The 16,116-nt window shown below is 34.6% G+C and overlaps 1 protein-coding gene and 1 pseudogene across 1 annotated transcript in view; both read right to left on the bottom strand.

Moving 5' to 3' along the window:
- The window catches only part of GRIK2 (glutamate ionotropic receptor kainate type subunit 2), a 599,434-nt gene that overhangs the window by 433,790 nt on the left and 149,528 nt on the right, over window positions 1-16,116 (bottom strand). The window lies entirely within an intron of this gene.
- Window positions 4,655-4,767, bottom strand: LOC123633803 (annotated as a pseudogene).

Raw genomic sequence — 16,116 nt, 5'->3', positions numbered from 1 at the left:
CAGGGCAAGGGGGCAAACTAATCTCTTCGCAGTGGCTGGTAGGAAATAGAGTGACAGTTTGGTCAATTCTCCAAGACAAGTATATATTTGAAAAACATTTACATTAAGGAGATAGCTGACTCCTGCCAGATGTCTTTGTTAGACAAAGAGGCACAATGAGGGAACTTGAAGTCAAGTTGGGGAATCTAGTCCCTAAATCGAACTATTACCAGTACCAGCTGATGTTACATTCAGTTATTCTTTCTTATATATTCCCAGAGGCTCTGATCCAGTCTTACTGCAGTCTGTGACCTGATCTTAGTTTTGTCGTGAAGAAGCAGGAGAATCTGTGCCAACTTTTTGGAAAAGTGTCACCCATTCCACTCCAGTGCCCAAGCTGTGCACAACATAAAAGTGTTCTTCTGGAGGTCATTGTTAATGGAAGCAGCATTATTGTAAGAAGATAAGAAAGAAACTGAAGTGCCTGTATTGAATACTCACGAAGCAAAACACTAAAAATCTCCAAAAGAAGCTTAACAGTGACTTGAGAAAACACAATTTCTATCAATTAGCCCAATGATAATTTGAATATAAAAAGTAAATATGTTGTATTTTGTATTCAGGCTTAGGGGATTCAAGATATATATATTGTACAAATAAAGTAATTTAATGTAATAGTCATAAATAGTATACTAAAATATAAATATCAAATATTACATCTCTTCTATTAAAATATTAAAAATTGTTATCATTGGTTGCCTTTTTTAAGTATTAAAACTTATGCTTTTTGTGCTTCTCATTAAAGAAAATAATAAAAGACTAAAATGTACTAAAATCAGAAGGACAAGGATAGTGGCTGTTTACATTAATCTCACAGGGTTTACAGAAGGGGTGTTTAGATAATGTTGGTAAAAAGTTATTTTAAACTTTAAAATATATAAATATAAGATAGTCCTATTATTTTAAATTTAAATTTTAAGATGTTATAAACAAAAATATATTGTATAATGCCTTCCATTTGTCCTGTGACATTTATAATTTATAAATCTCTCTTAACTTTAAAAATTTAGATCTTCAGCCTTTTAAAAAAATTTTAAAATGGAAAATTGTGCAGGAGAAAGAGGTAAAAACATTTTCAAAACCCACTGATTTTTCTCATTATATAAGCACCAAAGTACATCATTGGAAAGCATCCAACTGAACTTAAATTATTAAAACTAACTCTCTACATGTTATAATATAGAACAACACAATGTTCCAACAAATCTAAATAGAATTATCAAGATGTTTGTTGGAAATATGCTCTTCCATTCATTTACAAGTAAAACTATCCTGTCGGTCAAAAATAAATTATATTTTCTTCTTTCAGAACATGAGTTTTAAGCTTTTGAAAATCAGCAATGATTTGATATTGACATTTTAAGATACTTAATAGAATCAAAAAACACAATTGAGAAAAGATGGTGCACTGTCCTATTCTTCATGTCTCAATTTTTACTTATTTAGATTATAGTGTTTAAAAAAATTATATATTGCATATAGGCGTATGGAAATAGGGACATGATCTTATCAGAAAAAGAGAAAAGAATCAAAGATGAAAATTAATACAATCCTCAAAAAATCTAGTAGGTGCAGCTGCCCTGTCAAACATGATGTTAGCGAATTTGCTCTCTTAGTGAGAGAGAAGGTACAGCCCATTACAACTGTGGCAGCCTATAAAGCTTCATTGCCCTTTTCTTGTTTCTACTAGTTTTATTTTAAAGTAATCATTACACAGAATCAAAAAGAAAATTATAGAAGCCACATACTTATATTTGAATTCAAATAAATGAAAAGAAAATTATCAGTATGGTACTAGAAGTACCATAGTATGGTACTTAGAAACAAGACAGAAAATATCATTATTGAGTATATAGTATTCAACTTGACATTTAACATATGTTATTTCATTTAATCATCAGAACAACACTAAAGGATAGATATGATAATTCTGATTTAGCAAATGAGAAAATGGGCTCTGAGAAAAAACTTGCTCCAAATCAAACAATTGCTTGAACTGTGTGATATTCTTTCCATTATGGCAGAACTGTTATCCTGGAGAATAAGCCACCATGAATCAACTATAAATCAGAATAATAGTTCCCTTAAATGCTTTTTAGGGAACAATGGCATATCTAGATTATTTTGGTTTGTGGATATTTCTGACAGCTGACTTGTAAGGAACATGAGAGGATACAATAGATCTTCCCACTTTCCACAGATATACACTGAGCTGAAATTAAAAAAGGAACAGGTAGAAAGCTATGCTATTGTTTTTTGAACTTATGCCAGACTAGTGTAGATGATAACCACAAATTTCAAGGTAAGGTTTCTTGATATCTTTCTATATTGCAACTAATTTAAACCTTTGGAGTGACTGTCCCTCTATGATGATGACTACCATATATTTTTCTCCAGTTCAGATAATTCTAATATTCTATGACTTTTAATATCTATCTGCCCACTAACATCTCTATTTGGTGCCCCACAGGTATGCTGGAAAATGAATGATCCCAAAACTGAACTCTCATCCTTGTCCAAAATATTTTTCTTCTGAATTCCTTGTATTGTAAAACATTGCTATGACCCCCTCACAGATCCCAAACATCCAACTCCAATTTCTCTCTCTCTCTCACTCCTACTGATCTCACTTCCAGTCTTCAAGTTCAGCAGGTTTTTCCTCTGGTGTATTCTCACTTTTATCTATAGTTTTATTAATATATAATAGTTGTACATATTTTGAATAGATGTGATATTTTGATACATGTATACAACATGTCATGATCACATCAAGGTAATTGGGACATCCATCACCTCAACCACTTCTTTCTTTGTTTTGGGAACATTACACTTCCTTTCTTCTAGCTATTTTGAAATAGACAACAAATTACTGTTAACTATAATTTTCCTACCATGCTATTGAATACTAGAACTTATTCCTTCTAACTAACTATATTTTTTATCTCTTAACCAACCTCTCTTTATCCCCCTCTTCCCTCTTCCGTTTCCAGCCTCTGGTAACCATCATTCTACCCTCTACCTCCGTAAGATCTACTGTTTTGGCTCTCACCTATGAGTGCGAACATGTGATATTTGTCTTTCTGTGCCTGGCTTATTTCACATAATGACCTCCAGTTCCGCCTATGTTGCTGCAAATGACAGGATTTCATTCTTTTTATGGATGAATAATATTCCATTATGCATACATAACACATATTCTTTATCCATTCATCTGCTGATGGACATTTTAGGTTGATTCTGTATCTTGGCTATTATGAATAGTGCCGCAATAAACATGGAACTGCAGGTCTCTTTGATATACTGATTTCCTTTCTTTTGAATATATATCCAGCAATGGAATTCTATTTTTAGTTTTTTGAGGGACCTCCATACTGTTTCCATAATGGCTGTACTAGTTTACATTTCCACCAACCAAACCCATATTCTTATATGCATTCTTTTTTTTTTGTTTTTTGATATAGAGTCTCCCTCCGTTGCCCAGGCTGGAGTGAGTGCCGTGGCATCAGCCTAGCTCACAGCAACCTCAAACTCCTAGGCTCAAGCAATCCTTCTGCCTCAGCCTCCTGAGTAGCTGGGACTACAGGCATGCATCACCATGCCCAGCTAATTTTTTTCTATATATATTTTTAGCTGTCCATATAATTTCTTTCTATTTTTAGTAGAGACGGGGTCTCGCTCTTGCTCAGGCTGGTTTCGAACTCCTGACCTCAAGCGATCCTCCCGCCTCAGCCTCCCAGAGTGCTAGGATTACAGGTGTGAGCCACCACGCCCGGCCCCTTATATGCATTCTTTATCTTGCATTCCCATCTTTACTCTGAATGTCTACGTGTGCTTTATTATCTGTATAATATCACCTTCCCAAGTGGCATGTCTAAATCATCTTACTGCTGTTTTATCTTTCCTACTGTTACACAAGTGATCTTTCTAAAACATTAATTCAACTGTGATGTTTCCCTGTTTTACAGCATTTAATGCCTCTCTATATCACTCTTTTTAAAAATAGAAGCTTAATTACTTAACAGTAGTACAAGGGCCTCCATCTCAGTCTGCTCCTTGCCTCCCATCTTTATCCTCACCTCCCATCACTTTGTTTCTCCTAATTTCTAGCCATACTAATCATTTAGAAGTCTTCTAAGATGCTAATCTTTCATGATTCTGTGAATTTCTTCATAATTTTTCTTAGACTGAAATTATTTTAATCCCATTGCAAACTCTATGCATGCTTTAAGACCAGCTGAGGTGTTGCTTCTCTCGAATTTTACCTGATCCTGGGCCAAGGTATTTCAAATATCCAACACATAGCCTCCTAAGGGCCTCTGCATTTCATGGGAAAAGAAAACACCAAACTTTATTGAAATTTTAGATGAACAATCTGTTTCCAGAGTCTCTGTTTACTATATTTTCTTTCATCACTTAGCCTAATACCTGGCCCATAGCTGAGGTCCTCAACGAATAATAAATAAAGGTGTGTATCACCAAAGCCTACTCTTATTTATTATTTCCTTTAGTATAGACATTAGCTTTTAACATTTATTTTCCCAAACCTACATTCTTCAGAACATTAACTCTGCCAGAGTTTTTGCAAATATCTTTATCTTTTTTTTTCCTAAGTTCTCATCAGATGGGTATTGTGCTGATGTTGTAACAAAATTTGAGGGAGGCACATCTCACACATGAGTGTGAAAACTGAATCATCATGCTTTATCTTTTCCATTTTTATAAAAGAATGAAATAATGCATTTTTATGACCTTAAGACAGTGCTTTAAGAAAGCATTGCTGAGGATTATCCAAATAGCCATTCAGTCTGTTTTCTTATCACAAAATTCCTATCTTTAAATTGCTAGCACACTGATGATGAGAAATGAATAGAAATGGCAAGTTTTGGAATGTTAGCAACAACAACATGATTTAAAATAAACTTTTACAAATAGCAATATTTTATCAGGTATTTTTCCATGTATGATTTACTATTTTTTTCTTTGCTTTAGGGGGAGAAATAATTTTACCACTATAAAGGGCATCAAGTTATCTTATAGAATTTAGAGATGCCTGAACGATTTATGTTAGAGTTAAATAATATCTTCTAAATTATTTGCTAATAATCACTGTGTTCACTTTTAAATATTTATCTGGTTGTTTAATTCTCCCTATTTTTAAAAAGTATCCAGTTTCCAATTATCTGCAACATGCTTCCAAATAAATGATAACCAAACCAAGCTATAAGATGGCAAGACTGGAATAAATAGTGTCATAGAAATGCTATTAATATATTTGCATTAGAAGCAATAACATGTGATCTTTAACTTTTAAGCCTGAAAATACTTAACCGCTATTTTCAGATAAAATTTTTTTATTGAACCTAAAAGTCTAGAAGATATTTTTACTACAAATAGAACTACTAGTTTGCCCATAAATTGGATAATTTATAAAATCTAATTCATCAGCGTATGGTATAAAATTATAAGAAATATTTTGGAAGATGAAATCTACAATGGACTAGTAAAATAAACATAGAGTATTAGAGGAAAATATTGCAATCTCTTGACACTCATCTGATGGAGATGAGTCATGCTATCCCACAAATTATTTATTGTTGGCAATATTGGAGAAGGGTATTTGGTGCTAAGAACTATACTTCTATTTTGAAGACCAATTCATAACCGTTTTCTCTAATTGTACATCAAATGAGCTGACCTGGTCTATTGCTATGAAGCATCATGAAGTTGGAAAAAAATCTTCCAGAATTTTTTCTTTGTTCATAGCCTTTGCCCACTACCAAATAATCCATCTGATTTAGCTGACTCTTATACAGGCTCTCAAAAACTCTGGAATTTCTCCTATCATCACACGCATTTCACAACTGTGTTTACCTATCATCAGAGTCTCCTCCACTGAACTGTGAAGTCATTAAAGTCAATAGTCGTATCTGGCTTCTATGTGTAGGGGTGTATGTTGGCTAAATCAGATTGATTATTTGGTGAAAAGGGAGGAAGGGAAAGAGACTCAAGAAAGTCATACACATGCATCATTTACAAAGATGTCATCACTTTCTCATTGTTATTCAAATTATAAGGCAGTTAAGGATGGAGGTATTATACAATAAATATTTGAACAGCATTGTGTGTCCAACTTCTTGGAAGTAGTTGATTGTAAACATAGTCAAGTTCCTGTCCTTGAGGTACTTACAGTCAAATAAGTACATCACGTACAATTGTAATCTCCAAATAATTGAGATACCTAAGATCAACACAAAAAAGCATTAAAATATGAATGAGAGTTTGCATTTGGACTCACTCAATGAATGGACAGTGTAGGGCTGAATGTAGAATACCAGTGGCTATGCCGGGGATTTCAGGACCAGAAAGACAGGTTGTAGCAAAATCATAAAGAGCCTCTGGACTGGACCATGTCAAAGTTGGGTTTTATTCTGTAGACAATCAAGTAATACAGAAGATTTTGGAAAGAAAATAATTTATTTAGACTATAACTTACATATTAAATACATTAAACTATATTTATTTAAACTATATTTTACCTCTGGTATAAAAAAGCAAATTGGAGAAGAGGCTGTAGGTAGTAAGATAATCATTAAAGTACTTAGATCATAGTTTAGGTAAAAATATGATAGAAGAGCTATGTTTGAGGGGAATTGCCTGAAAAATAGAAGTCAACATATGAAAACAAGAAGCAAAGGGGAGGAATAAAGGCAATGGAAGAAGTTGCAAAACTGTACAATCTGGCCCTGCACTGTTTCCAACTTCCCACCATTGCACCTGCCCCTACCACAATCCCACGCATTATGAGGTTGAACCACACACACTATTTCCAAAACATGCTATGCTCTTGTTCCCAGTTCTGTGTTCCCTTGTCCTGTTATATTTAGTCTGCCTGGAATTCTCAATCACTGCTAATTCTTTTAAATACCATTTCCTCTGTGAAATTTTCTCCATTCTTTTTCATGCAGTGTCTTACTTGGCACACAGTTGTATTAGAGCACTCATCTCCCTGTATGGTAATTGGTTTTGTATCTGTCTCTCCCATTTAAATGGGAACTCCAGGTGGTCATCCGGGCCTTCACCATCTTCTAAACCCAAGGCCTCGCACCTAATGAACAGCTAACAAATGCTTACTGAATGTGGAAGTCTCTGGTGGACAGTAATGCTACAGGCTCTGAGTGGTTAAGCAGAATGAGCTCAGAGATTAGGAAGCTAGATTTAGCTATTTAGAGGGAAGTGATGACCTTTGAAAGAATGATTTCACTGTAGTGCTATGGGGTAGAAGCCAGATAATAAAGAATTAAGGAAGGAGTGGGTGGTAATTAGCAAAGAAAAACTGCAGATCACCGTATCTGCAATTTGCTACTGAAGGACAGTTGAGAGATAAGTCAGTGACTTTAAGGAAACTCTGTCAAAGTATAAGGGAAGAAACTAAAGGATAGGGAAATCTTGAGCAAATCTGCAAGCCAAGAGAAGATATTTAAGAAATGAAATAATAGGCGTAATTATGTGATGTAGAGAGAGATGAAGAAGGCAATGCTACTAAATAAATGCATAGATAGCTAAAAGCAAATAGGAACTATTCCTTCTCTGAGATTAGATTGTAAAAGGAAAGGAGATGGCTCAGTAGAAATTTTCTGTCATAGATGAGAAAAATTAAGAGATTTCTTATTGAGTGGCTTCTGTAAATAGATGCAATTATTTTGAACATGGGTGTGAGAGTTAGGAATGGGGATATAAAAAATTTGATGGAGAATAAAGGAAGCCTACATGATTGTATTATTTAGAAACAAACAAAAAAAACCACTTTATTGAACTGAAAGATAAATATTTAAAAGATCTGCAGGTAAGTAGCAAAATAATAAACCTTAACATCTCTTTTATATATAATGGGAGTTCCGTTAATAAAACACCTCAGTTAATATGCAGTAATTTAATCATGAACTGGTTTAGTAATTATCCCAGAGATAATTATTTTAAATTTCACTTAACACCAAAACCAGATAAGTTTTAACTTTCTCTTTGCAGTAGACAAAACTTCAGGATCTTATTCTGACTTAGAATTGGGATTATCACCTTTAATTTTCATGGTACCTGAATGGTCTAAAGATACAAGTCAAGAAATTTTAGGTCAGTGGGAATCTAGAAAAAATAATTAACAGTGCATGTTTTATTATAAACACAAGTTTTTAAAAATTATATTAAAGCCAACTTTTTTAGCATTTAAAACTACCTTCTCTAGAAAAATGTGGTTTAAATATACAGAGAATAACACACTTTAAAAATATAAATGCTCATATAAAGGCAAAAATAATTTATATATTTTATAGAAATATTTTTCAAACTCTAATAACATGAATATTTTTTCTTACTCTAATGCACTGTAAACTACCACAAATTCATCATATCATTTTTTTTTCAAAATTTCACCATTATGCAGGTTCCTAAAATATAGTAGAGTGGTTAAGAGCCTGCAGTTTGGCATTAAACCAATTGTCTGAATACTCAATCCACCATTTACTAGCTAAGTGATCTTGGCAAGACGCTTACAATGTCCACACCTGTTACTTCTTTTGTGCAATGTGGATAATAGCACCAATCTCACAGGTTTGTTGTGAGGATAAAACAATCTGCTGCATGTGAAGCATTCAGTAAGGTATGTGGCATAGAGTAAGCTCTCAATAAATAACCAATAAATGACCGCTATTATTATCAATGATGACTTCCTATTGTCCAATCATTTTCCTTCTGACATGTTTCTTCTATAATAGAAAAAATTTAAAAAAATCAATTGCATATAAAGGAACAGCTATTAATTTTGTGAAACAATTTTTAAAACATTACTAATATATCACATAGTGTGATAATAGTATTTCTTGACAAATCTATTATATTAGTTAAATCTGCTAACAAAGGTAGGAAAACTGAATGAGATTATATTTTTCTTATTAAAATATTTTATAAAGATACTTTTGGATAATTTTCAAAAGTGTCATGTCTTTACGATTAGCATTTATGGAGACATATAATATTTGTAATTTGAAGATACATCTGCAATATACATATCATTAAAAATAAAAATGTACTCATTCAAGTACCTACTGATAAACTGCTAACATTAAAGATTAACTATTGAAAATTTCAGCATTTAAACCTCCATTCATAACGTTGTTCTTATTGTTCTCCTTCCCCTTCATTACTAATTGATTTATTTCAGTTTTCTTTCTCATATTAATACATAGTATTCCAGTGGTTAGTCAGATATTTATTACTCCATCTGAGACATTTTTGTCAAAATTCTCTATTCTTTACCAATGTTTTTATTTATATTTTCCTCATCAGAAAAAAATGAAAAATTAAAAAAAAAGCACAGTAAAAATAATCAGTACATAATATTTTCCATCTTATAAATTATTGATTCGTTAAAATGTAACTGAAAAAGTCACATTTAGTGAAATGGTTCATTTGTAGAGGTTTTAAAAATATCATTTTGGATTAAATACGTATGCTTTATAAGTGCTCCTTGTAAAGGGAAGAGAATATACCCAATAGAAAGACTACTACATAAAATTTTAGATGAGAATTTTCAATTCTAAGTGTGTCTTTTATCTGACTAACCTTGAAGTGCATATCCCTCTGGATAAATGAGTTACTCTAAAATATCTACATTTCATATGCAAATATGTCAAACTTGACATTGAAAAGAGGAGCCAAGAACTACTGAGCCAGATGTTTTCTGAAAATCAAGAGAGTCCTTACATGCATGCTGCCTGCCATGAGGGGATGTGCTCCACTAACCTTCCCAAGGACCCTGGAATTGCAGCAGAGGGGTGGCTGGAAACCAGCTTCGCTTCCAGCACAGCTCACCTAGGCACAGCCAATCACTGTGTGAAAAAGTCATTTACTTTGAAGACTAACAGCACTTTTGTTCTGAGTCACTAGCATAAAATCAAAAGGGGTTCCCACAACAGAAACAATAAAATCCAAATATCAAGCCCTGGTGTAGAAGAAAACCTAAAAACTAGTGTAGGGTAAAAGGAGTCTGAATAGCATAATTACTTCAGCTTTATTGAAATTTTTCTCAATGATGTTTTTTGATTATCAATACAAAAAGATGATCAGAAATGATATGGGAATTAAACTTAACTCACTGTTTTATTTTCTTGTTTTTTCTATCCAGTTATAAGATCACCCAGTTATACCATAGCCCCACCACATAGTATCTATTCACTTTTGAGTAGTTACATATAAATATGGTTGATTTAGGGGGGAAAAAACACTTAAATCAGTATATTTAATAACAAAGAGCATTTTTTCTCTGTACAGGTACAGTTTTTTTTTTCAGCAAACATGCACAGGACCAGGTATTTTTGTGGCACTATGGTGGGCACTAAAACAGGAACAATAAATAATTCACAACCTTACTCCTAGGAGTTCACAGTGTAGTGGGGAATACAGACATAGAGTCTCACTGAGAAAATTTCAAAGCTCTATTGATTGCCATTATAGTGATATATTTAGATATATGGGCAGCTCTGGGAGTCGCCTAACCCAGACAGGGATAGATATGGGGGTAGAGGTTCAGTTAGAAGAAGGGATTTTATGCACACTATCTGGGGGATGGGCATACTTATAACTTTAACTCAAATGGTATAAAAGCAATTTATGTAACCAAACGTTTGTACCCTTGTAATATTCTGAAATTATACCAAAAAAAAAAAAAAGAAAGAAGTGATGTTAATAGTTTTCTTCTACTTTGTATATGTATGTTTTGGGGTGGGTGCAATTCCAAAGACACAGATGCTAGGTACAGCCTTCATGCGCTCTGCCAGCCCTGTCCCTCTGTGTTTCTCGGGGGCTGTTTGATCTCTCACTTTCCGATGGTGTTTCCACTCTTCCTGAATAACTCTGCTCTTTTCCATGCTGTTTCTGCTTCCTGATAATTTCAGCCATATCTTTTCTGATTATGCTCCTCCTGTTTATGGTTTTAGTCTCTATGTTTACACAGATATACACAGCTCAAATTCTAGTGTCAGTTCAGGCATAGAAGAATGGGCTAGCTGTCCTTGGGTCAGAAGCCTACCTGGATCTAGCCAGCTCTGGATGGGGAAGTGGCCCAAACAATACCAGTCCATTGAGGTTACAGAGCCTGTCAGTAGACAGCTCCTTTGGAAAGTGGTATGAGCAGTTAAGCATGGACCGAACATTGAGATTCAAGGCTTCTCCTAATAAGGTTTATGGCACATTCTGGCCTTTTTCTGTTTTAGCCTTTGTTCTTATTACTTTAACTTTTAGAGCCTTGTGCCTCCTTCCAATTCTCTAAAATTTCATCTATAACCAGCAAACCTGATTGTTTTAGCTAAATCCCCACATATCTTTGCCCTACTGCCTTTCATAACACAAATTTAACTTGCTCATACAAGGGAAGAAACTTTAACCTTGGTCTTATTAGTTCTGTACATAAATTCCCTAAGCCAATATCCCTGTCTAGTCACCAAATGACAGTGGGCTCTAAACTCCCTGTGGTCATTTCTGCTGTAAATTTATAATCAAGTCCTCATGGTGGCATATTTTCATATAAAGAATAATTCAGCCATTCATTAGATATTTATTGAGCATGTACCATCTTCCAGGAATTATTGTAAATTCTAGGGTTCTAGCAGAGTACAAACAAAATAATTCTTAACTCATCAAAAGTTTCTAATAAAATAAAATATTTGAAATATGACAACTCCACAACCTAAAACATATTCCTTTAATTGACACATTTTGAAGAAACTCTTTTTATGGTGCATTTGCTATATCCCAACCTTTTAATCAAGAATCTTGATTATTTAACCATTTTCTATGAAATAGAAGAATTGTTATGAACATCTATTGCTGTGCCATATTAAACCTATAATATTCAGTATATAACTCTATTATAGTGTTTATGAGATACTTCATTTGTTTTCCTTTTCTGTCTCCTTTCTAAAAATGTGAGCTCCTTGAAGACATTTTATGTTTCCTTCCAGTGCTTGACAGAAAACTGGCCTTAACTGTTGAGTGAGTGAGGATGAAATATTCACTGAGATAGCTTTGAGGCATAAGTAATAATATCATGTACATTCTCAATATGATTACAAGTGGAAGTTAAAGGGCATGTTGTGTAGAACTGACCAAACATCAGAATCCAGTAGTTTGAACTTCAGACATATGAGTATTTTTAGAGTATTTCCTATTGATCATGTCTAAACACCAATGAAACTGTAAAAGGATGCCTCAGGTGGCAGGAGAGCCTTTTTCATTAGTGGTTTTTGAAGTGCCCAGAGAAATAAGCTTATGATAGAATGCTGAGTACATCACCTTTTCAATTCTCAGGTGCACAGGCAGCAGGTTAGACACATCTGTGCTGGGCAGAGCATCACGATTAGTGCCACATTATGTGCAGTGAAGCATCCCAAAGCCCAGTAAAGCTAAATGCACACACTGAGATTTCCCACCTATGCATAATGCCATGAAGGAGCAGGGCCAAATCTTGGATGAGGAGGAAACATATTTCAAGAATCTTTAATTATTATCTTCTCTAACCCTTTTATTGTTTACTTTCTATAAAATAATGCAAGGGTAGGAGAGGATCCACAGTATTTACCCTAAAGAAACTCAGCCAAATTATAAGCATGCAAATATGCCACATGAATTCCATACAATATTACCAAAGGAAAAAAAATTCAAAGAACAGAGAGATTTTGAGCTAAAGTTTAGGACTGCCCTCTCAAAACTATAAAGTTGGGAGTACTAAGTCCTATCACCTCATCCCTCCGGCACCGGAAATTGCTCAGTGAATTTCCACATGATTCTGACAAGTCATTTGAAATCTTTTAGCTCAGATTTCCCCAACTACCAAATAACAGGAATGTATGAGTTGATTTGTGCAGTTTGCCTGAATTTAATCCCACTTCCAAGGTCTTCTCTTTTCTAAAACACAAGTAGATAGCCCTTCTCTCCTACCTTCTAGCTATGGTACTGAAAGAAAACCATACATGCCCCCCTCACTCCCAGTCACTCCCCCACCACGAATGACCAAGCCTAATGATAGGCCAAATTAAAGTTCATCCAATAATTTTCATTTATCATTAACTTATTTCCTTAGGCCAGCACTGTGCTTGGTGCTGAAGCTTTACACTAATCTTCCCAACTCATGATTCTTGCCACATTATCAGAAAGTAAGGGGCTATGACATAATTACTATATGTTTGGCTTTTGTAGCAAGACAGAATTCCAACAATGAAAAATAACAAAGTGAAGGGGAGAATTACATAAATAGACATAACGATAATGCTTGGGTAAAAGTAAGTTGACATCTCAGTGCTGAACCTTTTTTTTTGGTATAAGTTTTATGGGACCAGAGGCTTTGTTTGTCTGTTCACTTTTGTGTTTCTGGGCCCTAGAACAATGCCTGTCACATGCTGAGTGCACAACAGGTTATTGTTTATTAAATGAATCAATGATGAAAATAATTGGGATTCAGCCAGGTCCAGACATAACCATGTCCAATGACCAATTGGAAAAAGATTTGGGCTTATAGACCATACATGTCCAACAGTGTCTTTTTACTCCTCTAAAATTTTGCCCCCTCCGACCCCCAACCCTAATCCCTATTTCTCCCATGCCAGTGGATAGTGGTAAAGGGAATAGTATATTACATTATGCAAACTGAGCATGTCATTCAAACATGAACTAGAAGGCTTTAAGGCTCAAAAAAGTGACCGCCACCCTTCATCCTCCAGATCCAGGATATCACCTAAGCCTCCTATTTGCAAATGCTATATGAAGCTCTTCCAAATGAAAACCACACCTCGAACAGTCAACTGGGATCCCGCTGTGCACCAGTGCCAAAAAGAAAAATCTGATATTATTATAAATTTCATTGTTAACACTTTCTGGTCAAGCTCTCAGGAAGTGTTCACCTCTAAGTATAACTGAGTAGGGAGAAGTTTGAGATCATAGCTGTCCATTTTGAGAGAAACCATAGCATCATTATGGGAGCCTTAGGTAAGTATTAACACAAGGTTTCCTCAGGTCATCAGAGAAGAAGGAGCAGAGAGATGAGAACAATAAAATTCCCAAGATCATAAAACTCACATAATTCTGTCCCAAATATATTCCAAAAGATTTAGAATAACTCTTTCATTTCACAGGTAAGAAAACAGTAACCAGACAGGTAAAGAAATGTATCCAAAGTTATTCAACTTCTTAGTGGCAGATGGGTATTCTCTTCAAATCATAAATGCTTTGAAAGCAAAACCGTATCCACAGCACATTTGTACATGCTACGACTGTCTACTTTTACTGTATATACAGACACATGTCATTCACTGTTGACTAGAGAGGTAAAATTGAGCCAAATAATATTTAATTCCCCACTGTAATGGTAGTTTTACATTCCACATTCAGACAGCTGGCATAATTGAAGACAGCTCGGAACCCCTGAGGATATCCAAACTGTCGCAATTGGAGAAAAGATTTAAGTATCCTGCAGTGTAAGACCTACTCAATGACATTACAAAGCTGATTCAAAGTATCATCTTTGTTGGATCCTCAATATCCAATCTATGAACAATAGACATAATTAAACAGAAAAAGCTGTAAATTAAGCATACTAAATGGTAGAGCAAATCACTTCATTTTTGCACCTGTGAAGTACAGTATGGCATTGTTATTTTCTCAAAGAAGACAGCACAGATTCTTCCATGGACAATTATCGAAAGGGTTCAGAGCAGCAGCAGCTATAATGGACAATAGATTTCTTTCCAAAGACTAAAAAGATATCAATGGATGTAGTTTCAAGTCAAAGTGAGAGTACACAGCTGCTACCATAGATTCTATTTAATGTATTTCAATGTCACTAATTAAAATAAAAACTTAAGTCTCCTATTATCAAGCTAGTAAAAAGCAGAGAACAGAGAAAAATAACTTCAAGTTATAATTTTGTATGTCTTGGCAAAAGAGCTTTTAGCTCATTTTGTGCTGGATAGTTACAGAAAAGAGTCTGTGCAACGAAGCACACAGCCCAGAGATGACTGCAGAAGGGGAGTGGTGTCATGGTGAAGAGCATAGGTTCTGGGGACAGAGGCCTGGGTGCAAATCCTGCTAATCCTAATCCTCTGGAGTAGCCTCAGGCTAGTTATTTAATCACTATATTTTCTCTAGATTTTGCTTTCTTAATTGGTAAAATGTGGATAATTATAGTTCCTCCTTCATGAGATTGTTGTGAGAATTAAGATCAGCAATCTATTTAAAGCCCTCAAAACACTGACACTGCGTGACCACTTAGCAGTGTTAGTTTTTATTATTTTGGTCTAAAATACTGCATATGATATTTTAAATTAAGTCAAACAAGAGCACGTATCTAAGTACCTATTCTTACCCTAGCATTTTGATCACTGATTCTTAACAGCAATCAAGGAAATTTCATGTATAAAGTGGCTCTCCAAAAATTTAAATTGAAAGGAAAAAAACTTGCATTGAAATCAGATAAAACATAAATAAAAATATATTCTAATGTGTACTGGAAAAATTTTGGGAAGGTGATCAAGGTCATTGTATGTATATTGCCAGCAGAGATACAGTGTCACCTCGAGCTTGGATTGAACTAAAAGAGCCAAGAGAAAGATCTGCCAATAAGCCCACCATGAACTAACATAAAACCACCTGCACAATCCATTCAAGCATCTGTCTCTGCAAAATGCCAAGACTTCTCCTCCCACCCTACCAGGCTACCCCCCTTTACCACAGAGCAATACTATAGGCCATCTTTTTTTTCAATTCATCATTGCTAGGCATCCTCTATTTGATTATCCCAGGAGGCTTTATGTGAAACCCCACTCAGAAACTCATTCTCATTTTATGTCACAATGCATACATTATATTTCTCCCTGTGTTTCTCTCTCTAACTTGGTACCTGCCAAAACAAATCAGATTGATCTATGTGTTCAAAAATTGGATACTTTTATCAATAATATCTCCTAAATTGCCCCTCAAAATTTTCGTGAGGGCTATGACGAACATAACATCATCAATTCAATGGTCATTTGCTGT

Source organism: Lemur catta, chromosome 2, assembly GCF_020740605.2.
Source record: "Lemur catta isolate mLemCat1 chromosome 2, mLemCat1.pri, whole genome shotgun sequence".
Lineage (NCBI taxonomy): Eukaryota > Metazoa > Chordata > Mammalia > Primates > Lemuridae > Lemur > Lemur catta.
This window is presented reverse-complemented; position numbering and strand designations above follow the sequence as displayed.